The sequence below is a fragment of the Balearica regulorum genome, chromosome 27 (genome assembly GCF_011004875.1).
Source record: "Balearica regulorum gibbericeps isolate bBalReg1 chromosome 27, bBalReg1.pri, whole genome shotgun sequence".
Classification (NCBI taxonomy): domain Eukaryota; kingdom Metazoa; phylum Chordata; class Aves; order Gruiformes; family Gruidae; genus Balearica; species Balearica regulorum.
In genome coordinates this window covers 2368942-2396101 of record NC_046210.1, presented here as the reverse complement: position 1 = coordinate 2396101, position 27160 = coordinate 2368942, and the positions used below count along the sequence as shown (strand labels likewise).

The 27160-nt window shown below is 52.6% G+C and overlaps 1 long non-coding RNA gene across 1 annotated transcript; it reads left to right on the top strand.

Annotated features, from left to right (window-relative positions):
• The first annotated feature begins 529 nt into the window (after positions 1-529).
• Positions 530-25347, top strand: LOC142598373 (uncharacterized). Its single transcript, XR_012832623.1, has 3 exons — positions 530-590; positions 24256-24381; positions 25167-25347. It is a non-coding gene; the product is annotated as an uncharacterized LOC142598373 (long non-coding RNA).
• The last annotated feature ends 1813 nt before the right edge of the window (positions 25348-27160 follow it).

Below are 27160 nucleotides of genomic sequence, written 5' to 3'. Positions count from 1 at the left end.
GGCTGGGAGGGGAGCAGGCATCTGCGGCCGAGGCAGCGGCTGGCTTTGTACTGCCATAAATCTCCTCCTCCCCCGCACCATTAATCTGAGCCATCCCCTCGCCGGGATGAAGCCAGAGGACAGTGGTTTCAAACAGTATGACTGTCAAATTGCTCAGCACGCAATAAATCACACACAGCATCTTCCCTTTCATGTCTGCTCCGGCTGGGGGACTTGCAGACACTTCTTAAACACTTCCATACCCACGGAGATGCTCTCTGCTTGCCTGGGCCGCGCGCAGGGAAACTTCTAGCCTCTGCGGAGCGGAAGGTAAATCATTCACGGAGGGAGCAAGGGCCGATCGGCTCGTAAGCGTGGAAGGGGCTTGGAGAGGCGTTTGCAAGTGCCGGGTTTCGCTTCTCATTGGGTAACTTGCGCGTGCGTACGCGCATACGCGTAGCCTGTTGGACTTCCCTGCAGGCACAGAGTAAACTCACGTGTTTAAATGTCTCGCGTCAGCGCGCATGGGCACAAGCATGCATGCACACACGCGCACGCTCACGTGTCTGCACCTATTCTTGCAAGCCGAAAGCCTTTTTTCGTCCCCCAAGGTAGGAAGAAAAATACACTCTGTGTGGTTGCTGAGCTGAAACACAAAATTTTATTTTTTATTTTCATCCTTGTTGGTATTTTGGATTTGGAGAAATGGCGAGAAAACCCTGCCCTCCACGTTAGTGAAAGAGGAGGTGATTCTTGTGTCAGATCTGCTAGGCTTCACCCAGCAGCTTCGCTTGTTTGCTGATGCTCTCCGGCTCCTGCGGTAGATTTTTAGCCACATCTAGAGATGGTAAAGGACACGTTGGTAGAGGTACAGAGGATTGTTTCTTCAATTTTTCCTGTTAATAGTGCTAAGAAAAATAAAAATCCCTGTAAATTCAGTCTAGAAACCATACTGGTTAATAACCCTGTAATAAATCCCAAGACTGCAACTTGTAAATGCCATTACGGTTGCTGCTGCTGTTGTTATTGTGAACACTTTGAAAGCCTCTGTTTTCCTTGCTGGAAAAATGATCTGCACTGTGTGATGACCCTTAAAACTTACCACTTCTAGGAGATGACAAAAGAATTGAGTGCTCGGGGAAAAATAATTAGCTGCAGTAAGAATAGCCAGTCTTCATTATAGATTAGTTTATTTTTGAGTTTTATTCCTGAAGATGCTATTGATGTTTGACCAGCTTTTTTCAGGTCAGCCTCCTAATTTCTCATCCCTTAATTATTATACCATTTGTTAAACCAATGAATGTTATTAATCAAACCTAATGAGGCAGTGGAATAGGTACAGGTCACGGTATTGTTGTAGCCTTTTCCATAGGTGTTTTGGTAGCTGACCTGTGGCCACGTGCTGGGGGAGGCTTTCCTAAGCATCTAAGAGGAGAAAGAAGCCAAACTCAGTAGAGCAACTTCCACTCCTCTGGAGGGAGCAAACTCCCTGGGATGTCCCAGGGATGCAGCGTCCGGAGAGAAGGGGTGGACGGCATTTTCTCTGCCTCCTGGCCAGCTGCCTGTGACGGTCCTGTGCCGACTCTGGTTGTATAGATCTGTGCCTGATTCTACGTCGGTTTTACAGCGTTCACTCCTTTTGAGAAATACTTTGAGTAACGATGCTTTGCTTCGCTGTGAGACTCAAAGCAATTTTAAATATTAATTAAGCCTCTCAACTCCCTTCTAAAATGGCTGGTTACTATTTGTATTAAACAGAGAAAAATGAAGCAGTGTTGACGAGCAGCATGGTGAATTGGTGCTAGAGGCAGGGATGGAGGTGGGCTGCCGGGCTGGTAGCGTTGGCCACGAGAGCTTCCCCCCACGAGAGCTTTCCCCCATGAGAGCTTCCCACCATGAGCTTCCCACCACGAGAGCTTCCCACCACGAGAGCTTTCCCCCATGACAGCTTCCCACCCCGAGAGCTTTCCCCCACGAGAGCTTTCCCCCACGACAGCTTTCCCCCACGACAGCTTCCCACCACGAGAGCTTCCCACCTCCTGCGCTGGGAGTGACACCCAGGAGCATGGCGGTCCCTTGCACCTCACCAGCCGCGTGGCTGCGCCCGGGCTTTGTAAAGCAGCAGCTCCATTCCCCTGGTTCCCAGATTTAGGAGCAAGGGCTTTATTCAGGTGGGATTTTTAAACTCCTACTCACCGTCACCCCTGGAAAACCAGCTTCTAGCTGGGTGCTGCCACGGGGAGAGCCTGAGCCCGCTAGCGGCAGGACAAAGGAAGAAGCCGAGAGCAAAACGAAGGCTGCCGAGCTCCACGCTCGTACTCGGAACGCGGCGGTGAGCGGGAGCGCCCAGCTGGCTGTGATGTGAGCTCCAGAGTCTGGTGTTCGAGGGCTCTCTCGGGCGGAATATATTTACCTTCTTTGTAGCTGGCTGTAACTCACATCCCTGCAAAGCACTCTGCCAATACAGCATTTGCTGATGTATAGCTACAGCCATTTTCGCTGTTTCCCTTACTCTGTCTCCGTATAGAATAATATGCGATTAATTGATTTTCTGTCGCTCTTTTAGTACAGAAAATTAATTTTGGAGCAACCTTGTTTTCTCAGGGTATGAATTCTCTACATGCAGAGTAATTCCACTCCTACATTATTCATGAGAGAAAATAGTGATGGAGTGTGTAACTGAGGCAGCCCCAAGGCCACAAACTGATAGTCTGCGTTACTGATACAACAGTATTCCACTGATGCTTCTAAATAATTCACGGCTACAACTCAATTTGGCACCAGGCACGCGGCTCGGGATGTGACTGGTGCGGAGGGGAGGAGAGGCACCTTGGCAGGACGCTCGGCTTCCCAGCGAGAGCGCGGGACGGGGCCGCTGGTGAGAGCCCGGTGCCACCAGGCAGCCGGAGCATCGCCCACGCCTGGCTGGTCCCCAAGGACATGGGCCGCCACACAGAGAGGGACCCAGCGCCGGGGCGTCTGGCTGGAGCTCCTGCTGGCATCAGTGGGGTTTCCAGAGACCTGGAATCACAGCGGAAAACGAGGGCTGGTGAGAAGAGAGGGGGATGCCCGAAGGGCTCAGCCCCGGCAGTGCCGGGGAGGTGCAGGCAGCAGATGGACGGGCAGGTCTGGGGAGCTCGGCCGGTGGGGATGGGTACCTGCAGCACCATTTTCTGTAGCTGAGGAGGTGCCGACTGCTCTGGTGCGAGGGCGTCCCCGAGGCCACGGGCAGAGCTGCCGCAGCCGCACAGGGCTGGTGGGCTCCAGCCCCGAGGGAGCTGCCGAACTCTGCTCTTCAGGGCTGCGCTTAGAGCGCTGCCTGGGCCGTGCGGATTTACTTATGGACGTACCTACTGCGGGGCATGACAGCAGGCACCTTAAATAGCGAGCGAGGGCAGAAGTGGCGCATCCCTGTAAAGAAATGGTTGGGCAAGGATTTCTCCCCAGAGCAGGATCTACCAGGGAAGCCTGAAGTCTCCAGGGGTCTGTTAGGAACTTCTTCACGTGAATTATGTAAAACTATATGGTGCCAAACACAGGCCATGCAGGGAAGGTTTATTTTTGTGATAATTTGAGGATTTCACCCCCGGTTTCCAGGAGCTTCTCACGCTCCTCTGCAGCTCATGGCTACGACCTGCTGCACCGGCCGCTCTCCCTGCTCCGTGCCTTGGGCTGACCGGGGCTGCTTCTGGTGAAACTGGGGCTGTGAAAGGGGACAGGACAAAAAATTCCATCCTCCTGCCAGGTGCAAGGCGATGGAAAGGCGCTTGGTCCAGGGGCAGACGCTGAGCATTGCCCGCAGATAGCTTCTCTAGAGCTGATGCTCGAGCCTCCCCTTGGGGGGACAAAGCCGTGTGTGAGCTGGCCGGGGCTTCGGGGCACAATTCTGGGCTGCAGAGAGGGTTAATGGCCTGGAGAGCACTTTTCGTGTGAGTGGAAAATGGCAGGGGCCTTCCCTTCCCTCTTTCCCTGCCTCTGGCAGCGGCTGTGCCGAGCAGGTCCAGATGACGATGGAGTGAGGGAGAGCCTTGTCCTGGCACTGGACTCCTTTTAGATTAATGACTTGCGATGAGATGCCTAAGTCGCATATTGGGATTTTTCAGCATTGAACTGTACCTGGCACCCCGCAGCCATTTATCACGGGTCTGCAGATGGAAGGCAGCAGCAGCAGGACTTGCGGAGGGCCAAGAAACACAGCTTCGCAGCCAGCCTGCTGGGGGGCTGGGGGGATCTTTCTGGTGCGTGTGCATGTGTGGGGTTTTTTTTAATCTAAAATGATAAATCTGATTTCTTCAGGATATTGGAACAGCTGCAGCTGACCTGGCTATTTATCTGACAGATCTTCAGGGTGTACGATAACAGCTCTTAGAGGATGGATGTGGTGTTATAAGCTGTCGAGGCAAAGAACATGATTAATGGGATTTGCAGAGATAAACAGATGGGGGGAGATCTAAGAAAATCCTGTCCCTGGACTGGGAAACTATTGGCGAGCTGGAACAGGACCCGGAGCTGAAGCTGTCCTGGAGATCGATGCTCCCACTTGCCCTGCCCACCCATTCCCACCCCATGGCTGGCCGGGGCCTCGGCACGCCAGCACGGCTGTCGCGGTTTGTACCGCGCGGTGCAGAGGATGTTCGTACCTGATTGTGCAGCTGCTCTGCGCAGTGTGAGATGGAGGCAACTGTCCTGCAGCATCTCACAGCCTTTAATAGCCTCTGCGCTCAGGCGCTTCCCGGCTGCCGTGCAGGGTCCCCAGCCCTCTGGTTTGCTCTTGTAGGACAGGCATGCTGCTGCCTAACCCTTTGCAGAAATGAAGCACCACGGTGCTCCTCCTTTGGCCCCAGAGTCCACGCTGTCCCCCTCCCCGCAGCTCCCACGTACCTGAAAGTCCCTTTTTTCCAGAGCTCCGCACGTGAGCACTCCTCAGTTAACAGCCCACCTCTCCAGGTTAAAACCGGTTTGGTAAAAGTCGAAAAATCAATCTCTCTTATATAAGCTGGCATGGAAACTTGCACAGAATTTACACATCCAGCGAAGATGACATTCATTTCCTTGTCTGTTACTTTCTGATGTGGGCTTAAAAGCCTCCTCTCTCCCCGGGCTCTTTCTTCTGGCTGTCCCTGCAGACCTGCGGTTGCGTCCTGGTACTCACTTGTTCCCAGCGTGTTTCGGAGGGCGTGCAGCTGGGAACCAGGAGCAGAGAATCCTGCTTCCTTGGGATATCAAAGGGACTCGTTGAATCGCTCTGATGGGGAACGCCATGTGAAAGGGAGGGAGCAAAAGGAATCAAAGCAGCATTAGTGCAGAAATTCTCACTGAAAGGAATGGATCAAATAAACACTGAGATTAATTAATCACTAATGGCATGGACTAAAGGTGACCCTTCAGCATTTACAGACTGAAGACAGCAGGGTCAGGATTGAAGAGCATTAATCTTACATTAGCAGAACTCCATCCTTGCCAGAAGGGAGGAAGAAATCCCTTTGGTTCATGCAGAGGAAGCTGAAGCTTATTGCTTCCTGCCAGGTCCACGGCTGCATTTTTATGAAACACCTGCAATGAAAAAAAAAAGAACATAAACCTGAGAAAATTAAACAGCCGTCCCAGAGGAAGGCCGCAGCCCTGCGCCCAGGCACAGCTCCCCGCGGCCGGCAGCCCGCAGGTCAGGGGCCGATGGCCATGCTCCGTGCAGCGGAGCCCAGCGAGGTTTTGTCGTTGGGTTATTAATAACGCTGGATCAATTACAGCGAGCAACTGGGAAAACGGATTTTGAAATCCTTCCTCTTTACTGCTGAAGTTCGTGTGTGTGTGCATGTGTAATGTTAGCAATACAAGCCACCAGAGATGAGCTATAAAAGGTGCTTTCTTTTGCCTCCAAATTTTGCTCTGTGGTTGCTCTGTAGCATGCACCAGATGCAGCAGCAACAGCGCAAGGCCTATAACCTCTTTCCAAATGGTAATAAATCCCACAAGACCCTAACACACTTGTAATTTACAACTCTGCTAAAATGAACATTATTTCAAGCTAAGCGTATTCTCCGAGGTGCACGAGGAATGTGGCAGCTTTCCTGCTGACAGCGGAGTTTCTTTTTTAAATGTCATGCATTCACTTTCATTACTTCCAAATAATTGCCCAAAAGATCAGCAGCCGGACGAACGAGAGCGTTTTATACCGCTGTTAGTCGATTCCATCATCGTAAAAAGCAGCTGCGGGGACCTGCTCTTTGGGCATGGCGAGAAACCGCTGTCTATTCGGTTCCTAAAGCCCACCAACCAGCCCTGGTGGGCTTCGGGAGCAGACCCACCGCCCTGCTCTTCCCTGGGCAGAGAAAACCCGTGAAATCAGTGAGTGCCAGGCGGGCAGTGTCATGCCTAAGAAAGTCATCCTTCTTTCTTTGAGGTTTTTTTCAACAAAATGAAACACTCTTCTTGCCATTTGGGGGAGTTTAGTGTATCGTTGGGGATTTTTCCTTGAACCATCCTCCACCAGCAGCAAGGGCTAGCGACTTCACCTTTGAAAATAAAATAGTCGCTTTAGCACCGGGCTGAGCTGGGATGCGGAAATGTTGCTCAGCTGCTGCGGAGCATCACCCACAGCAGGGCAATCCTCTCCGCAGGTTCACTCCAGAGCGGTTTGCCTGGCTCTCCAGTCTGGGAGATCCCTGGGAGAAGGGGGACGAAGGGGAGCCCCAGTGCTGCAGCCATCCTCTCCTCCTCCTCCTTCCTTTGTTCTCGCAGGAACTGTCCAGAAACATCGGCCCGTGGAGGCAGCCCCAGGCTTTTGCAGATCAGGTCCAAGACAAACTCCAGATCCTGACTGCAAAAGCTCTGTGGCCTGTAATGAAAGCCCTCAAGGAAAACTGTAAATATAGGAGCTATTGGCAAAATTCAGATCTCTCCTTGGGCTGGAGCTCCCTCTCCCACAGTGGGAGGTTTGATCCCGGGTGTTGGCGCAGGCCTGTGTTTCAGTCTGTCTTAAACAGCTGGAAAACAAGATCTTTTTAATCTAGACATGGTTTTCTTCTTCCACTGGAAAGAAAAAAAGAAAGGGGGGGGGAAGGGGCGGGGAGAGACAAAAAGCAAAAGCTGTAATAAAACCCCTGGATGATGATAAGTACGAAGGAGCGGTGAGGAGCGAAAAAGCCACTGCCGCTCTTAGTTATTCTGCAGCTTCTAGTCCAAGGCCTCATATCATTTGAGGGCTCAGATCATTAGCAGAAAATGATGTTCTTTTTTGGAAAAGAATTTCTGATTGACTTTTTGGCCAGCGCTGGTGGCTGCGTGAGCAGCCCTGGAGCCTGAAAAGCCTCGTCTGACGTTGCACGCCAACACGGCCAGGGCAGGGCTCCCGCGTGAGCTGGTCGGTTCGTTTCTGATTTAGAAGGTTGGTTGCTTTTATAAGAGCATAGATTCTTGTAGGAAAACTATTTCGGCTAGAAAATAAGCTGGTTTGGATGAAAACACAAGGATTTTAATCAGTGAAGCAAAATGTTTTGAGTTTCGCTACTTTGGGTTTCTAAAGGGAGAGGGAGGGAAAGAAATTCCTGGTTTTAAGTTGCTTCTCTTAAACTCAAAAAATGCCCATGGAGTGTTTTACAGATTATGGTTTGTCTCCTTGAGAAACCAGCTCCACCTTGTCCTGGGTTTTGTGCGTTTAGCCGTGCTAAACTCGCACAGGCCTCTGGTCTTTGAGAGAGGACCAACACCACGGCGGCCCTCTCTCCGCCGAAGCTGTCGGCACAGCACCAGCAGCCACGATGGCAGCCGCGGTGCATTTCCTTGCTCCTCGGAGGCCGTCGGGAAGCCATGCCGCCGTGCCTCGCCGGCAGTCGGGACCTGCCGACAGCCTGGAGCACCTCTGAGCCGGTGCCACGGGGGGGGGACACGAGCTTCTCGGCCAGTTACCGCTCTCCTCGGCCCTGCGCTGCTTAGCTGGGGTTGACGGCGGGTCCGTCCTTGGGGCGATGTCATCCTCGATGCCTTCTGCCTTCTTGTTCTGCGCCCCTCGCAATCTGCCACGCTGGCAGCAGGGTTAAATCTAGCACCGTGGGAGATGATGGGGTGATCCATCGCTCCCCACCGCTGCTGCGGGGCCGCCAGCCCCGAGGGTTCAGATCTGAAACTCATCCGAGACACCCTAATGGGGTGAGGAAGATTGCGTCACTGACCCCCCCATGCCTGAGGCCTAGAGGCACAGTGCCGCGCTCCCAGAGCCCCCGAAAGCCCCAGACGGGGCACGAGGGCTGCGCTGCCTCGTGCTCCCCTCCTCGCGCCCGTGGGAATCCCGGGAGCCTGAAGGAGCGGGGTGGGTGAAGCCCGGGCAGAGCATCCCCCGTCAGGGGCCGGCGAAGCAGTGTGCTTCAGTGCCTCGTGTCCTCTGCATAAATGCAATTTCCCTGAATGTCAGAGGAAAGCATTACAGATAACACACTATGTGTGTCTCTGACCCAGTAAGTGCTGAAATCACAGATCTCATTATTCTGACATGATAGAATTTTTTTCCCTCCTCGCTGCAACCCTGCTGCTGTTGTTTTCCAGACTGCAGACATAATTGCCGAAGGTGCAAAGCCTCCGCAGACAAATACGTCTTGCCTACTTCCCTAAATCTAGCAAAATGCCAGTTCTGTGTGTGCATAAGAAAACACTTTTAGATCACGCTCATAAGCAGCACGTATTTCCATAGGGTGCCAGTCACAATCAGGCTTACCTTTAGGGACGTGCGAGACGGCGGAGAGGGGAGATGTGCCGAGCTCCCAGACAGTTCCCACGCTCGAGGTTTCAAGGTGCCACTTGCCAGGCAGCGCGTGCCATCACGGTGACACGGCTGAGCAGTGGTGCCCTTTGGAGAGCGGTCCTGGATATTTACTGCGCTTGATCTCAAGCACAGGGATCACAGGGGACCGACCACATTTGGCTGGGGCAGACAGCGAGGGACCTTCTTTCTGGCTCACAGGGGCTTGTTGCAGCAGTTTTTGGGTTCCTTAAAAAGAGAAGGGACATGCGGGGACACAGAGGCTAGCAGTGATGTGGGCAGCCCCGGCACCAGAGTAGCTGAATCTGTGCAGGGCTGCATCTTAGCTAATGAGCTTCGTTAAGAGCCAGCGCTTCTTAGCTTGGACACCGTCATGGAGCAAGTCTGCTGCAGGGTCCGTGCAAGCATCTCTGCTCTGCACCCGGGAGATACAGCTCCCCGTGCAGACCTCTGCTTTCTGCGGCCACCCAGCCTTGCAGGAGTCCTGCTCGGAGGCAGTGCTCCACAGGGCGCACACAGCTGCGGGAAACCTTTCCGCTCAAGTGTTGAAGAAAGGCCATTTTTTTATTATAGTAAGCTTAGTTAAAAAGAAGAAAGATTCCCCCTAATCTCCACCTTTGTGATAATGTGTCTATAATTTTCCTTTTAGGTGGGTCAGAGGAAAAGATCTGTCTGTAGCCAGGGTCTGGGAGAGAGAAAGGGGCTCTTCTTGCAGGGCAGATCCTGGAGGAAGGAGGAGGCCCTCTCGGCAGGACCACCTGCCTGACATTTTCTCGCTTTCATTTTCATCTTTCTGCCCGTTTGCTTATTTCACCCCTTCCGTTATCTCCCTTAGCGAACATTTTTTAATCAGCTTTACGAATCCACCTTATTGGCAATAACCCTAAATGTTTTTAATTGCAGCATCATTAGTTCAGCCATGCAGTAATGCAGCAATTAAGCACGGCCTTAAACGGAGGGGGTAGGGAGGCAGAGTCCGGGAGTTTGCTGTTGAGGAGCAGAAAGCAAGGACAAGCCACCCCCAGGACCTTGGGCTGCTCCGGGGCAGAAATGCCATTAAGAGGAGCTGCCAGGTGTGAAGTCCCAGCTGAGCCGCTCTTGCAAACTCCGAGACTGGGGGATTTTCAAAAGCACCTGCGTAGCGTGCGGAGTTCAGCAGATGGTAGGAAAGAGGAGAAGGGTGAATGTTAGCTTGAATTTCGAGTGGGTTTATGGTGCCGCTGGAGTCGTACCCCTTTACTGCTGCTTTTCGTCAGGTGCCTTGTGAAGCGGCTTGTCGATCCTTGCACAAATGCTGGTGAGTGGATGGTGTGCCTCTGAGCAAGGATCGGGGGTGACAGAGAGACGGGGACTTCCCCTGCAGAGTGGAAATGGCTCATTTTGAAGCAGTTCTCCTCTAGGAGGGTGGACAAAATAACAGAGCTGGGAGGCGATCTGTGTTGTCCTCGTGCTGTCCCTTCTGTACAGGATTTCATAATGTCATCTCTGGTCATTAATCAGAGATCAAAACCAATTTCAAATGATTAAGATCACCTTAAATGAAATGTGAAAGTGGAAAGGCAGCAGTGAAGGGACGTACGTGTTCCTGGAGAGCCGATGGGCTGAGAAACAGGATTGAATAAAGGGTTCGTTACCATAAACCGATAAATCACTGAGAGCAGTAGACCTTCAGAGATAACTCAGATATGGTTAAAAGGGAGAAAAGCAGAGGGTTAAATTCATCAGATAAATTGCTCACTGAAGAGTTTGGCCAGCTCTCCTCACCAGAGAGTGCTAGGCTGAAGAAATGCTAATAGAAACGTACGTATGTATATATTACCCTTCATCCACCTGGACCCCAAAGCACTTAACAAACTTCACAGGTATATATTTTACTGACTTTTATCTTTGAAGTTCCTTCTGCAACTTGGGCTGTTTTAATTACTGCAAGGGCACGGGGAGTTTGCGCACAGGATGTTAAAATGAGACGCGTAGATGAGGAGGTTGGATCTCCCAGTTTCAGCGGTGGCGGGGCCTGAGAAAGCCAGCGGCACGGTTTGCATAGCCGCTTGCCGTTGTTAAAACCGCGTGGGGCAAAATGAAATCAGATTAAATTCTGTGATTTAGAGCCAGGTAAAGCTCCTCGTCCTCATCCATAAAATGGCAGTGATTGCATTTCTTACTCGGGGTGGTGTTAGGCACCAAAACGGTCTCTCGCGGCGCCGGCAGTGCCGTCACAAGTGACTATTTCAGAGGAATAGAGGAGGTGACGCTTCCCATCATTGCACGGTCTGGTGGTACCAACAACCACCTTCCGGGGAGCCAGGGGCTCAGGTCATCGCTCGCCTGCCTCTGCCCTCGCCTCTAACCGATGCCCAGCAGAACGGGGAGGATGATCTTTTTGTCTTGCTGCCACATCTCGTGCTGTTTGCAGCCTGGGGAAGGCTTTTCTTGTACTTTATCCCTGAATCTCACTGTGATACGATGGCCTTTGATAGCCTGACCGAAACACAGGCTGTGCTTCGCCTGCTAAACCCCGCCAGCTCTGCACAGGGCCCAAACGCCAGCGGAGCTTCCCAGAAGGAATTTCTCTCTGGCTCCCCGGGAGGTTTTGGCAGTCTAGTCTCTGTCCAAACAATCATTATTAAAGCCCTGTTCAAACACGCTTGTGTTTGCAGAGTCGTGCAGTGGGGGGTCGGAGGCAGCAGAAGACGGGGTGGGGGCGGCAGGATGTGTCGGGGAGGATCTGAAAGCGGGTTTTCCCTCTTTACCCAAGTGCTGATGAGCAGTACTGGCTCTTGGGCGCTCTCAGTAACTCCAAATCATACCGTGCACCCGTATTTCAGTTCCAAGTGGGAAAGCCAGCGCCTCCATCCCTCCGCAGCACAGATCTAGCAGGGTTGAGGCAGACCCCAAGCCCTGGCACAGCCTTTGCCTCTCCTCACACTGTCCTGACTTTGGAGTAGCGCTGTGGTGTTAATTTTATAGCTGGGAAACTGAGGCACAGGGAGATCTAGGAGCCAGGTCTTTTCAGTATTCAGGCACGCTACTCCTGCCCAAAGCTGATTTGGATGGAGACGAGCGTTGGAGTGGCTGTACGTGTGGGTGCGACCCTTCGGGGGTGCTGTCCCGGGCTTTTGCAGCCCCAGACTGCCCTGGCTGCTGTTGAGATGCGGTTGCTGCGGGAAGCCCAGCTGGCTGCTCTCCGCCCGTGGAAGTCAGAGTGGGTCAGGCACACGGCAGGACCTCGCTCACCCTGTGTTTGCAGGAGCCGCTCTGGCAGGATCTGCAGACCCTGCCTTTGTGCCCGGGGATCTCTGTCCTGGCTGGGCGCTGGCAGAGGTGACTCCATGCAAAGCTCTGACCTCAAATCTCCCCGGTTAGAAAAATGCAGCGTGCAGATATTAAGATCTGTAGCAGGGGTCCCTGCACGGTTGCAGAGGGAAGAAACTGCCCGTCTCTCCTTCGCCCGCCCCTAGCACCTGCCCTGCACCCAGTCTGGGTTCCCGCAGCACCCTTCACGGGGGAGCGGGTGGGAAATCTCTCCTGGAGAAATGCACTTTGCAGGTCGGCCTGTTACCGTGCACAATGGAAATCTGGCGGCTGCATCCTCTGCTTAAGAGCCTTCCCCTTGTGCAATAACCTCTCATTATTTTTTAATGTTGTTGTAACTTTATGGCTTAATCAGTATTTGCAATTTGTTAGTAGTCCAGGCTGCAATAAAATTGTTTTCCAGGTACTGAAACATCCTATCAAGGTTTGTAAAGCAGTGGTTCTTAGTTTATCACACTCATAAAAAGCACTGGCAACTTGACAGATATAATAACTTTTTTTATCAAGTGTCTAATTTGAGAGGAAATTAAGCCATACATTACATGCCGATCTGAGCTGGAATTGGAAAAAGACCCAGCCGCCCCTCTCCCCACCCCAGTGAGTTTCCTTTCTCATCCCAGCCTCTTCTGTACGGAAAAGACTATTTAAAGCTGGCCGTGCTTCTGCATTCGCTCTGCAGTATCCTCAGATTGTGTGTGTATTTTTACAGGGCACTGCACACTTAATAAAAAATTATTTATGTGGCCTGCATTGATGTCACAGCAGTGAAACAATACCTTTCCTTTACTGCAGCAGAGCGGTGATTTATACGAGTGCCTGGAAAAGCTTCCTCGAAATGCAGTGCAGATGCTCCAGGCCACTGTAACAGCCACTATATCCAGTTTACTTACGGGCCAAGATTTTTAAATCAGGGAGGTGATTCTGGGTGCTTCCATTTACAGCATCCGTCGCAGGGTGCCCGGGGGGGCTGGGACTTCACCGGCACGAGAAAAGCGGGTCCTTTTCAGGCCTTTGACTAATTGCATTTTTGTCCTCGGAATTTCGATCAGCCTATCATAACACCCTCCCGATCCCAAATATGTCTGCTCAAAAAAGCGTTAGCGAACGGAGCGGTGTCTGCTCTGTAATTGCCCTGAAAGGCCCTTTCTCTGCCGGGCTGGCGTGCTGCCAGGCTGCCTGCAGCTCCGTGCCTCAAAACGTGCCCCGGGCTGCCTGGCCGCAGCCCCGGCCTCATCCTGCACCTCTCGCCCGCGCTCCTCCGACAGCAAGCGAGGGAGAGAACGCAGGCGGTCCTGGGGCAGTCGTTTTCAGGATAATTATTTTGTTGTTTAATTCCAGTACTGATTTTCCCCCGTTCCCGTAAGTGGTACCAAAATGCCAATAAACAATTGAGCAACTAGCACGGATCACCCGGAGATAGCTTCCGAAAATCAGACTTTCAGAGCAATGCCCGCGTCTCCCATCATGTCCCACAGGCGGAGCACCTCGTCCTCGGGCGCTGCGAAGTTTAAACGCTCGCTGAGGCCAGAATGAATTCGTGCTGGAAGCCTGGAGTAAAAGTCAGACGCTGACTACAAGCCGCACACTGTATTTGTTTAAATTTTCATGCTAGCGAATGTCTGTGACACAGGAGACAGGTTTATGGAGAGCGAAAAAAAATGTTGACAAATGGCCCAGTAATCAACTGGAACATGCAATAAATCATTGGAGTGCCAATAACACTTCCAGGACGAGTTGCGAAAGGTCATTACGATGCCACCATGTATCATGCAGCGCCAAACAAAGCAAACAGAACATGTTGGGAATAGGATTATGGGAGAAGCATCTGTCAGTTCTAATTAAGAATTAACTGTGGATCCCATATAAAAAGATGTGTGGTTTATTCCTATCTCCCTCCTTTTCCTACTTAGCTCTCCATTTTTCCCTCTCCAAAATAAAACTCAATTACTTAAAAAAAAAACCCCAAACCCTCTGTCATTTAATCTATTCAACAGCAGCAAAACTAACCCGATGTGACAAAAGAGTGAAGGTTGGAGGGGAAGGACAGGGTTCTCTCTGGCTCCTGCAGCCTCTGTAGCAATGCAGGAGGGCTCAGAGCCTGCCCAAATTGCCTGAAACCCCAGAAGTCCTCTGGCACCTCTGAATCATCTGTCTGCAAGGGTTGCAGAAGGCAGAAAATGTACAAACCAAAACACCCCAGCCCCGACTTGCTGTGGACGAGGGGTGGAAATGGGGAGAGCGTGGAGGTTGAGACGCTGAAAAGATTTTGGCTGCCCGTGGAAGGAAATGCGAGCTAAATAAGCGACAATAAAAGCAAGTAGAAAAGTTAAAGGGAGAGGAAACCCAAGAGAGAAGAGGCACAAAGGGGCAACAAAACAACATGCCCTCGGAGGGGTCTCTGAGCCCGTTCCACACCGCGTCCTGCCCCACAGCAGTGTTGCTCAGAGGCATCCCCCGCCTCGGACACAGATCTCTGGGGTTTACCCCCCGGCTCTTTACCCACATGCCTGGCACTGGGTCTCGCCAACGGCACAGGAGGGATGGCTCCTCAGTCATTCACCTGATCAGCCGTTTCCGCCGCGCCGAGCCACGTGAGCAGCCCATCACCTCCGTTGCTGCGAATGACCCTCCCTGCGTAAGCGTCTCATAAATTCCCCCCCCAGCACCTCCTTCCTTTCTCCTTGTCTTCCCTCTCCTCCTTCAGACTCCCCTTTCTCTCTCTCCCCATTAATCTGAGTTGCATTTTATCACGTGGGCGCCTGTCCCAGGGCTCCTGCTGAGAGGGCTCTGCAAGCAGCATGCTTTTCTTTATTATTATTATTATTTTTCCCTTTCTTCTCCTCTATATTTCCAGGCCTCTTTTCTGCTTAAGTTTGCATTTCTTCTTTTTCTTTCCTTTTTTTCTTTTCCTTTCTGCTGACTGAGACAAGACCATGTCCTACTTCAACATCCCAGGATTTGTTACAACTTCAAGGTGCAGGTTTATGGCCACGGTTGTCCCGTTTATGGTACAGTTCTTCTTATGGGTTCTAATAAACTTTGTAGCTCCAGGGTGCTCTTAAATCCTGATATGAAAGATAGAGAAGAATCATTATTTAGTCCAACTGAATATAGGATGCTTCACCCTTGAAGGCTGAGGATAATGTTTCTTTCACAGGTGTGGAAAGACCCATAATTCTGTGTACAGCAAGTGCAGCTGCAGGAAAAAATAATCAATTCTCCCCATGGAAATAGGTGGGCTCCCCCCCTCCGCGGGATGGGGAGAACCAAAGCCAGCTGGGACAGGCGCAGCTTAAGAGGGATCTTTTAGAACAGGGAAATAACGTTAAGACTCGACAGACGTTGCGGAAGGCGTGCGTTGGTAAGACACGCGGCCCCTGGCTGCAGGAAACCGCTTGGTGCGAACGAGGGAAATGAGCCCCGTGCCCCTGGCAGGAGGGGACACGGGACAGTGGGATCCGCCACCTCCCCGGCAGAAAGCAGTCAGGTCCTCGGTGTGCTGGCATGGCACGGCGTTACGCCGAGGCAGGAGAGACCTGCCCGCGCAACAAGGTCGATGGCACGTGTGTCGCTCCAGCTGCAAAGAGCCCTCCCGGGTCAAATGAGTGTTGGGGTTTTTTTCAGCAAAAATTTAGAGGACAAGCTCAACGGTGAAGGGAATAAATAGCCGCAGGCTGGCAGAGCGGCGAGCGATGCGGTTCTGTGGGTGCAGGAGGGCGGCTGTGGAACATCCCTCTCACCTCCGCTACGACTTTGGGCAAGCGGATTTGCGGCGGGGGTCTGGCCCCGCTCCGGAGCAGGGGCGGCAGCACTGGTCCGCATGCTCTCGCTGCGCTCTGGGAACGGCGATTTGGTTCCGGCGTTCGCACCGAGCGAGCTGAGCATCAGAGCCAAGCCCCGGTGCGTAGCCGAGGTACACGTATCTGTGCGTGTGTCTGCGGGTATGTCTGTCTGCGTGCACAGGGACAGCAAATCAGTGTATTTACTTCAGGGAAAATCTTTTTGGGTTTTTTTCCCCTTCCCTCGGCTTTACCAAATCCCGTCTGGTTTCTCTTTTGTCTCTGGGAAGGAGAAAGGAGATCAAAGAAGGCGGAAAGGGCTAAATGATTTTCTTGATTTCTTTTTTTACCCACAACTTGTATTTTTCTGCTAAAATTTCTGCAGAGTACCAGGAAAGTACCAGTGGTGTTTAATGGGGCCTGGGATCCTCCATTCCCAGCTGCACTTATCCCCAGAAGGATCCGCTCATCCCATTTTTTTTCAAAGTTGCCATACAGCAACCAACTATTCTGTTACGAAGAAACATCAGACAACAACATAAATGAATTGTTGTTTAGTACGCTGCCCTCCAAACCAGTCACCTAATTATCATTCCTCTACAAACAGCTTGTTCTCCATTAAATTTCTGGTTTTGTTCTTAAGTAAAATGATAGGTTGTCTGTAGGGGACAGAAAACCAAATTGATGGAAGCTGCAAATGAGCTTTCAATTAAACACACCACCTCTAAAGCCGGCGCTATTTATGATTATGGTATGATGAGAGGAGGGTGAAATGGATTTAAAGATGTAACCTTGCAACCACTGAGGGATCATTAAAATTAAAATCCTGTGTAAAGTGTAAGAGATGCCCTGTCAATTGGCATAGCTGCCTAATTCCGCTCTCTCCACGGTAATATCGGAGTCGCTGCCTGGAGAAGGTGCCTCTTATTAAAATCCTTGGGTCAGAGCTGAACAGAAAAAAATCCAACCGGCATTGGTAGTTTATGCATCTCTCCCTGCAAAGTAGTACAAGGAACCTCGGTACTGCTTTTGCTTCACGTTCAAAGAAGACGTGTGTGCGTGCACATGCGCCTCTCTTTGCACACATACGCGTGTACGGGATCGGATTAGATGAAGGGAAGGGCTTTCTGGGAGGTTTTGGGACCGCTGCTGAAGAATAGTATGGACTTTGAGGGGGGAGCTGCAGAGGGAGAACCACAGCGATGCTAAAGCACGGCTTGGGTCTTGGGTTGGGGTTTGCAAGACACAGTTCGGTACCGAGGCTCGTGTGGAGAGGGATGCAGGAGGGGAGCATCAGCCCGCGAGCTCCTAACTCACCCAGCTCTTGAACCGGGCGCCAAGCATCACTCAGAGCATCACTTGGGCTTCACCAGCCTTTTTTGCCTTTTTTTTTTATATATCATCTGTTGTCGCAATTACTCTTACTGGTGAATGAATGATTTGGTGTCACTTTTGGCTCGGATCCGCCCGGCCAGTTTGATCCCTCCCACAGGAAGTGCCCGGCAAACCCAGCAGCACTTCCACAAATACGGAGATTCTCCATGAGGTCGTGGCAACAACGAGTCACCCGCGAACCGAGACTTAAATAGCAACCTGCCAGGAAAGTTTCCTTTCCTGTCCCTGATCCCTTGAACTGGTTACTCATATTTTCTGTGGTTCTGTGGTCAGCCCCATCCATCCCAGCCTTTAATAGCTCCCCTCTCTCAGCAGCCAAACGCAAGAAGGCAGCGCTGTCACTAAAATACCTATTTTATTGTGCGCACAAGTATAAATTGTTTTTAAACCCATTGAAAAGGCCACGGTATTAGACAGCAGCTTGTTTGCTTATTCAGATTTCTGGATTTTTTTTTAAAGGGTGTGTTTCCCTAAGCTCTAGCTGTCCGTGGCAGACACTAAACCACATCACACCTCGTACCCGAAGTGCAGCTGGGGAGTGAAGGAGAGCGGAGGGCACAAGCCAGGGCACGGGGAGCCCGCGTGCCCTCCTGCAGCCTCGGCATGCAAAGACAACCTTTGCCACCGTGCTCAGCCGTGCTGGGAGCACTGAGACCCTCCCAAAAATGGGCCCTTCCAGCAGCCTCTTTGCATGTATACCGAGTGGGCTCCTCCTCAGCAGATGTTCAAGACTCAGCACTCAGGCTTACATGGAGGAACTTCCAAAACAAACCATCTGGAAAAAGCAAACGGCAAACTATTTGCAAGCTATTTCCCTCCTCCGCCGTGCGCCTCCCCCCCGGTCCTCCGCCCGGCGTCCCTGATCTCAAAGTCAGAGGGAAGGATTTGAGAGGACAGAGAGCCGAGCGCCAAAGCCGGGAACGGAAGGAGCGCGTCAGTGAAGAAATGTTCCCAGCAAGGCTGCAGCTGTTCTTGTAAAATATGGCAAGGCAGCGCGGCTCGCTCGGCACGACCCGGGGCTGGTGAGGCACCGGCAGCTGTTCGGGCACCCCCAGGGCTGAGCGGATCCAGCAAGCTTTTCCGATGATGAAAAGCACGGTGCTGGGGGCAGCGGGAGCCAGGAGGACACACAGGGGCTGGACCTTCTCTCTCTTTGCTTTTTATCCCACCTTAAAGAGGAGCCGGTAGCTTTAGCCCCCAGATGGGAAAGTCGCAAGTCGTTCGCCGATCCGTAAGGTCGGGCAGGTCGTAGCTGAGACGTTATTGCCCTCCGGCAGGTCCTGCGGGGCTGCGATGTCTCTGGTTTCCCCTTAGCTGTCTGCAGCTCTTCACGCTGGCGTGCTGGGGAGCCAAAATGCAGTCATGCATTTTTCTTCCCTCAATTTCCAGAAACATGAGAGAAAGCGCTCCGTCCCGCCGCAGGAGGGGACATGAGGACAGTTTCTCCAAGAGGGGCATCTGGGCTTCATCTCCTGCAGCCAGTGACAGCCTCGAGCAATGACCGGGGGCCCCTGCCAAAGGGCCGACGACTGCTCGTGAGAAGGGTCTGTCCCCTCTCACGTCCCTTCAGAGACCTGGCCAAGCCCTAGGCAATGCTCAACGTGCACCTCGGTGTCCCCGCTGACAAAGGGACAAGCCCACCCGGCCTTGTCTGCTGTCCGCGTGAGAGCCACGCTCTCGCTCAAAGCAGTAGCAGTAAATCGCGTAAGACCGAGCTGGACCTGCTCCTCACGCCTTTCAGAGCATCCGTGAGATCAACAGCATTTGTTCTGTCCCTTGGCAGGTTCTACATTCATGGTGTTTTCCACCAGTGGCTACATTCCCCCCACTAACCGTAACAGCGGGGCAGGTTCCTGCACTCCGCAGGCTGAGCACGAGTGCGTATATCCCCGTGAGCGCTTTGGACAAGATGGTCCATTTATCCCCGCTCTAAGTACTCCTGTCCTTAGAATGTCTCATACCCACGTCGTTAGTTAAGAGCAGCTTGCAGCGGGCGCAGGGCCTGGCTCGCCGACCGCCTTTCCTGCACCGTCCTGGTCCTCCCTGGGGCACGGTGCGGACAGGAGCCGGTTGCCTGATGTTCGATCGTGCTGGAGGTGCCGGCTCTTCCCCTGCCTTTCTACCCGTTTCCCACCGTAACTTCTCAACAGCCTCTTCTAGCTTTGGGAAAAGCTGAATTTGAACAGAGAGCTTTGGGCACTTCCCACATACAGGATTATTACAATTACTATTAAAAGTAATAAAAGTGCATTAGTTTTTGTAAGACTTTCTGGTGGGCACATGAGAGCCCGTTACCGAGCCGGCTGTGATCCCAGTGTTACGCCGCTATTAGATTTTCTGCTTGAGGGAGGAAGATATACGGCACCAATTGAGGCAGGAAATGTGCATTGCTCCAGGAGCGCAATGGAGCTCTGTCTGTGAAGGGCACATTTGTGTGGCAAAACTGCAATGGGAAATACATGTGCGAATCGTGACGCAGCGCATGTGTGTGGGCACGTGTGTTCACGGCTGGTGTTGGCATACATGTGCCGGGTAGGTGCATCCCCTTTATCTTTTTCAGGGTCTCTCTGGTCCTCTGGGGTCTCCCCCATCTTCCCGGACAGCTTTCTGCACAGCCTAGGAAATTGGGTAATGAAAGCCGAGTCATACATTCCTGCTTTATGTTTCCAAAGAAGCAAGTGTGACTGTCAGGTTTACAAAAGATTGTTTATGTTCGGTGGCGTGAAATGGGGAGCGAGTGTGCGGAGCAGAGCAAGAGAAAGACTGCCCTGCCCGGGCTGACAGCACTGCATTCATCCTCCACGCTACAGCAGACAAAGCGCTGGTGCTGCCTGACAGGGGCCATAAATCACCGCTGGGAGATGCTGTACCTACAGCTTATACCATTCCAGATGACAAACACACAATAATCCACACAGCGCAGCACTTTTTTCTCCCCTCTCTCCCTCGGACTCGCTGGTGCTCAAGTGACGACAAGAGGCGGCGAGGAAAGCTGCAAAGCCTGGAAGTCTCCTGCGGGGAGCGCGGGAGGGAGCAGGGGAGGTCGCTGATGCAGATAGCAGAAAGGCATGGCTCCTGAGGGGGCAAGAGTCACGGGGGCAGCAGTTTGCAAAGGCCAAAGGGAGGGGGACGCCAAGCAGGGGTGAATCCTCCCTTGCTAAGAGGGCTTTGGATAGAAAGCCAACAGTTTTTACTTGCCCCTGCCCGAGCAGGATGGAGCTGGGGCAGCTGCAAGGTGGGATGGCGCTGGGGATGCAATACCAGCACCTGGGGCGAGGCGTGCGGGGCCACGCTTTCACGCAACCTGGAAAAGTCTTACTAGTCCGTGTGCTGCTTACACAGGGACTGCGTGCACTTGGCGAGATGGCCTCAGCTGCGGATGCTGGGCTGTTTTTTGGAGCCAGGCTGTTGACTCTCCCTGCAGAAGCCTCCCTGGTCTGTTTTCCCCGGGAGGCAGGTGGAGCGTTGGCCTTCGCTCCGCCTGGCCTCTTTGTTTGCGTGCTCCCGAGCACTCGCTGCGCCCGGCCGTGGTGGGAGCTGGACGGCACCGATCCTTCTCCAGCCTGGCCCTCCAGCGTCCCCACGGAGGCTCCCTTAGCAGGACCGGTGAAAGCCATGCCTCGGGGTGCAGTGGGTGCAAACGTCAGATATACCAGAAATACCCAGCGGCACGTGCAGCTCTCCGGCGTTTTCCCCACCGAAGGCAGGTTGGAGCCACCACAGCGTTGCCAGCTCTGCCACAGCTTTGCCCAGGTTCCGTTTTGACGTGAAAGTGGAAACGTGGTCCTTGATGTAGGAGGCAGTGAAGGGCAGGGAGGCAGATGTGCTGCCACCACCCTGGGCTGTAATCTGCGAGGGAAGGGAAAGGGAAGAGGTCTATCTGGTTGGACAACCCTTAAATCAATGTACCCTAATTAACAAAAGATCTAATTCATCAAAGTGACAGCAACTCTATTTATATCACCTCCTTCCGTGGGGGCTGCTGGGGGTTTCGGGTTGGGGGATCTTCTCCCTTTCCTTTTCTGACAGCTTTATCTTTCCCACACACGTTTTTATTTTCCCTTTCTGGGGGAGAAGGACTGATAGTGAAGCTTTCCTTGGGAATATGGCCGTTTAATTGACGTTTGCTGCCTCACCCCCAAAACGGGGATACGTAGGGGGAGCTGGGAAAGAGGTGAAGGTCTGAGAGAGGTGAAGGTCTGATTTGGAGGGGGAGGAAACCACCGAAAGGTGAGCAGAGGGGTATGCAGCCATGTCTGTGTAAAATTTGGTCAAATGCTGCAGGTTGGGGTTATGCTCTGAAAATACCCCCAGCAGGAACCGTGGTCGTATGGGGATTTGGCTTTCGTTTGGGAAAGCGAGCCCTGAGAGCTTGAAGACACGGCTGGATGACACCTTAAATCTTGAAGTGCATAAAAAGAAACCCAACTGTTTTGTTTTGTTTTAATGTCTGAGACCTCGTGGTTTGGGGGCTGGGAGAGCAGGATGCTGAATTGCCGTATAAATACAAGGACCGTGTCATTTCAGAATTGCTCCACTGTTCTCAGTGGGCTCGCTCTCGGGAAGAGTGAGGTTTGGACGTGATGTAGTACCACAAAAATAGTAATAATAGTAATGAATCCCCGTTCAGCCACTCCTCCCTGCTGCAAGCACAGGAACGTAAAATCCAAGATGCAAAACGCAAGCCCTGTCTCGTGGAAAGAAGGAAGCTCAGAAGGCTGCTGGGGTAAAAAAGCCCCAAACCAAACCAAACCAAACCAAACCAAACCAAACCAAGGCAGCTTTGCTGCGAAGTGCAGCCGTGCTCACAGCACACTTATGAACAGGAGATGAAAGGGCCGTAAAATGGAGCCGTCGTCTAAAGGCTGCACCGGTGCATATATCCTGATGTGCTGGGAGTACCTGCTTCTCCCGTAGCCTAAACTTCTGATGAACCAACGAGCTTCAGAGCGCATTTATATGCAAAGGCGTATAATATGTCCCCTGTATCTAATTATCTGTCAACCTGAGGCAGTTTGTTTTCCAAATCGGCCTCTCGGCTGTGACTTTATGAGGTCGTAAAGAAAACGGTGCCACTCTCGCACTGGAGTGCCGGGAGAGCCTGGATCAACAAATTACCGTCTTTAATGGTGTCTCCTCGTGCAAGCTCACGCCTTCCGGCGTGCCCTGGCACGGCCAGCCCCGGCACGGCAAGCTAGGCAGCCCGGGCAGCCCCCAGCCCCGTGCACCCAGCCAGATGGGGCAGCTGCAGGCAGGGGCAGGACTGACCCCCACACACGCTGCCTACGCTGCCCGCGCTGCCCGCGCTGCCCGCTCACCCTCCTCTGACCCTGGCCGGACGCGTTGCAAAGCTTGGCAGGAGCCAGGGGTGAACTCCAGCCCGTCGGCTGCGCGAGCAACACCACCGCCGGCGAAAGCCGAGCCGCAGATTCCTCTGCCCACACTGCTCCTGTGATTAATGATAGAAAGGAATTAAAAAGAAGGAGGAAAAAAAAGAGCGAGGGAGAAGGGAGGGGAGCGGGTCAACAGCTGAGTGCAAGGCAAGTCGCTAGACAGGGAGTAATTAAGATACTTGGGTAAATATGATTAATAAGCTCAAACTGGCAGGGTGTGCAGTAAACAAGGGCTAACCAGATGGTACCCTTTCCTTTCTGACAATGCTGCAAGCTTTGTAAAAAATAGGAAGGAAGGCTCTGGATCCTCCCAGTGCTCTCGCTCCGGAGGAGGGAGGCTTCAGCATGGGGCCAGGGCAGTGAATCACCTGATAGGAATGAGAGACATTTCCCCTCCATCACCTTCCCGTCGGGGAAAACACGCGGCTGTTCCGGAGGTGCCGGGGTGGCACTCGCTGCCGAGCCGCGGGGCCCGATCCTGCGCCTTGCTCCAGCACAGGCTGAGCTCGGTGTGAGTCCGGCTGCCTTTGCCCGGTGCTGCGCGGGCAGAGGGGGACGGCAGCAGCGGGCAGAGCCCTTGCACTGATCTCTGGGCGTCTGCTCTCCAGCAGTAACGACGCGGTTTGAAAAGTCCTGCCCGGAGCTCGTCTGCGCTGCCAGGGCTCAGGGCTGGGCGCCGGCGAGACCCCTCGCTCCTCTCGCAGCAGGTAGCTGGTTTCTGGCAGGAGCCGCTCAGAAATTTCCCCACAAAACACTTCTCTGTCAGAAGATGCCATTTCACCAAAGGTGAAACATTTGTGGAAACACACTGATTTTGATGAAATTGCATTTGGAAAGAAAAATCAAAGGAGAAAATCATTTCGATAAGGCCAAAGCATTTCAGTTTGACCTTTTAGGAATTAAATGGCATAGGGGTTTTTTCCATTTCAAAAAGCATTTTGTTTCAATGTACTATATATATATATATCTGTAAGAACCATTGAAAACAGAATTAAATGTTGTGATTATCCCAACATGCAATGATCTATTTCCCCCAGTGCAATATTGCAACAAATTAAGCCCAAATATCCTTTTGCTTTAAAACGGGGAAGAAATAAAAGAAAAAAAAAAAAACAAGAACCCAAACTTGGCTCTTCTCCCGGCCGGGGCTGCCGGCACTTCGGGCAGCGCTGCTCCCCCGGCCCAGGGGATGGGACGCGTGCACTGTCCTTGGCCTCCCACACGCTCGGGTCGTCAGGCACCCAAAGCAGAAGGGATGCTCGCCCAAAGCAGGAGGATGTCTGTCTGTCTCCATCCTGGGAGCGAGCCCAGGCTGGGGGCAGGCCCCGAGGCTGGCTGAGTGTCTGGGAGTCCGTAAAGAGGTTGGTGCAGCCTGTGCGATGCCCTGAGCCAGGCGTTTCATCACCTGAGCTCAGACGCATCAGAGCAACGTGACAATATGGTCAGGGTCTCGGAGCTATCAGTTTTCATTTGACCATTTACTGTCCAGTGCTTTGAAAGTAAAAAAAATTGCCAAGTAGCCCCAGGTATTAATAACAGATGAAATCAGCCCTTAGCTTTCGGCTTCCTCAGGACAAGGATCTTCTTTTTTCCAGCTGAAAAGTTCCCAGTGATAATGAGAACAGTAAATGTTTTATCTTTACAGGGAGACAGGCAGAACAACGGGCACAGGAGGACATCTCTGAATCACAAAGATATCACCCAAGGAGCCGCGTGGCACCGGTTTCTGCTGAGCGCTGTTTTTCCCCACAACGTACCATTTTCACTGCACGTAAGTCATCTCATTATCGTAGTCAACTTCTGGGCAGAGAGGCTGTTCCTCGACTGTGCCACAGACCCAGAGTGTCACTTCTCATCTCGTTGGGACTCACCTTCCCTTCCCGAATAATAACGCCGCTTCGGCTGCCGCGTTGCTTTGCAGCGTCCGGAGGGCAGGGGCTGTCTCTGCCCGTCTGCCTGTACCGTGCTTCCCGTTGTGAAAAATGAAGTGAGACTTTGTTGGGGGGCTTCGGGGTACAGCGAGGCTGCGGGAATAGCCAACGGCTCAGAGGAGGTGGGGTAGAGATTAAAGATAAAGAAGAAATTTCAGCTCATTGGCAGGGCACATATTTTTCCAATATAAAAGCAAATGGGGGAACCCTTAAATAAATTGACTCTATAAAAACGTCCTTTTGTATTACTGCCTCACCTTTTCAGGGGGAAAACACCAATGTTTATTTTCATGGCTCCCAAATAAAAATATCATTGCTGCTTCATAATTTCCTAGAACCAACAAGCGGTCCATAGCTATTTAAATACACAGGCCCCCCTCGGTACCCACCATCCGCCCGGGTGCAGGAGCAGCTGCCACATAATTACAAGTCCTCGTCACAAGTGCGGAGAAACAAGTTGTGGCATTTAGGAAAGGTCTGCAAAAATAGGTGTCAGACCTTAACTAATAGTGATTGTCCTTCCATTCTGCTGTAATTTACATTTAATTCACACATTTCATTTCCATTTAAAATATGATTACAGTGTTTTGAAGCACATCTCACCTGTCCCTTCCGATTACGGCAGGATGAAAATAACACGAAGCAGCAGGAGCGATGCTGGCTGCCCCGGGTCTTGGCTGCGGGATGGTAAACACATGGTGCCGTTCTCTGAGCTGGAGACAGGGACAGAGAGGACTTCCAAAACCATTGCCCGAGCAGGGACCGAGGGGCACACGCAGACACATGGCCCTGCCCCACCTTCCTACTGCTTCACCCAGGGAATTTTTGCTGCGGGGTTTTAAGCCCCGGCAAAATGCAGGAGATCAGGAGCGCCAACAGAGGGAACTGGGGTGCAGAGAAGACGACTCTCCAGGCTGTGTTTTTCCATGTTTTTTCGTGGAATGCATGGGTTTATCCTTGTGACGTGCGAGCGTGGCATACAGGCACGCGAGTTTGTAAGGAAAAAGCCAGCATTTGGGCACCTAGCACAGCTCGCTGCGAAAGAGGGCACAGCCTGTCCTCGGAGGGGTAACCTGGGCCTGGGGAAAGACACCTTGAGCTTTCCCTTTGCGAGTCGCTGGTTTAAACCCAGGCTAGAGAGCCTGCGCCTGTAGTGTTATTGCGTTCAGCAAGTTTCTCTAGAAATAAGATGTTAAACATGGAGCTGAAGCTGGCTGGGAATTAATACTCCATAATTCATATCCTGGAGTTTGCTCTTTGTAAGTCCAAGCAATTTGCACCGCTCCGTTTCATTTTGGGTACAAGTGTGCTGTCCCAGCTCTCACTGTCACCCGGCTCTCACTGCTCAGGGCTCTCGACCAATTTTTTTTCCTTGAAGCTCATTTCCCACAGATTTTTTTGAAAGAAGGATGCGTGGGAAGGAGTAATGAGACCAAGTGTCTGGGTTTCGCTTGCGCTTTATTTCTCCCTCAGCATCACCTGCAGTGACAGCCCAGCTTGGCACGAGCCTGTCTTATTCTTGCTGGAACAGGAGACGGGTGCCGGTGCTGAGCTGTGAGCCTGTGGCCGCGCATCTGCCCAGCCCAGCAGCAATCGAACGGGCTGAAGCGGCGCGTACCCAAGCAGGAGCGCTGCTCCGCAAAGCATGTGCAAATCCAGAGTCCACAGTAATCCCTCCCGGAGAGGAGGGCTGCCGGTCCCCACGGTGGCTGCAGTGATCTTGCATGCATCCTCTGGGTACCAGCCACCGGCTGATGTCCCCGGGGCTCCTCGCACGGAGCACGCTGTGCCTCGGCTGCAGCTCGATGCTCTTCCCCGCTGCACGGAGGCTGAGCTGTGTTTGAGCACCTCCTTCTCCAGGCAGGCGAGGTGCTCAGGGGGAGACAGACAGTGATTTTTCACTGGGAGATTACGGTGATTTGTGCTTTCTGTCTAAATTCCGGCAGAGATTTCAGAGCTGCCGGAGCTCCCGGTTCATTTTTTGTGGCTGCCTTCCTGCCAGGCGGCCACCGGCCCGGCAGCTCCGGCACACCGCTGGTCACTGGTCAGGCGAACAATTTGCTATCTTTATTTGCTTTTCTCTACTCTCCTCCTTCTAAATGAATTTAGAAGCACAAAAACTTTGCTATAGAGAAGGAAAAGCAGGTTCTTGTCCTCAGCAGGCAGGGAAGGGGAGGATTTACCCTCCCCTGGAGCAGATACACAGCGGGGATGAAATCCCCCCTGCAGAGTCCTTCATAGAACCTGGGCGCTAGTTAAACCATCAAAACAGGGATTCCGTGGGACAGAGGAGGAGCACGGGCCGGATGGCATCTGGAGCGATCAGCCGCTGTTGCAGAGACTGGTCTGGCCTGATCTCGGGGGAAATTTTAATTTCTCCAGGGTGCAAAGCTTGTTCGTGCCGCCAGGCTGAGCAACTCTCCCCGCGCTTGGTCTCAACAGAGCGTGTCCCAGCGCCGATCTGAAGCGCAGCAGGGAACAGCGCTGGGGGCTCTCTCAAGTTGGGTTTCACCCCAGACAGGAGCTTGGAGGTGCGAGGCAGTTTGTAAAGTGCTTTTTATCAGGACAAACGGAGAAAGGTGCCAGGAGAAGCGGGGACCCCGGCGAGCCCTGGGGAGG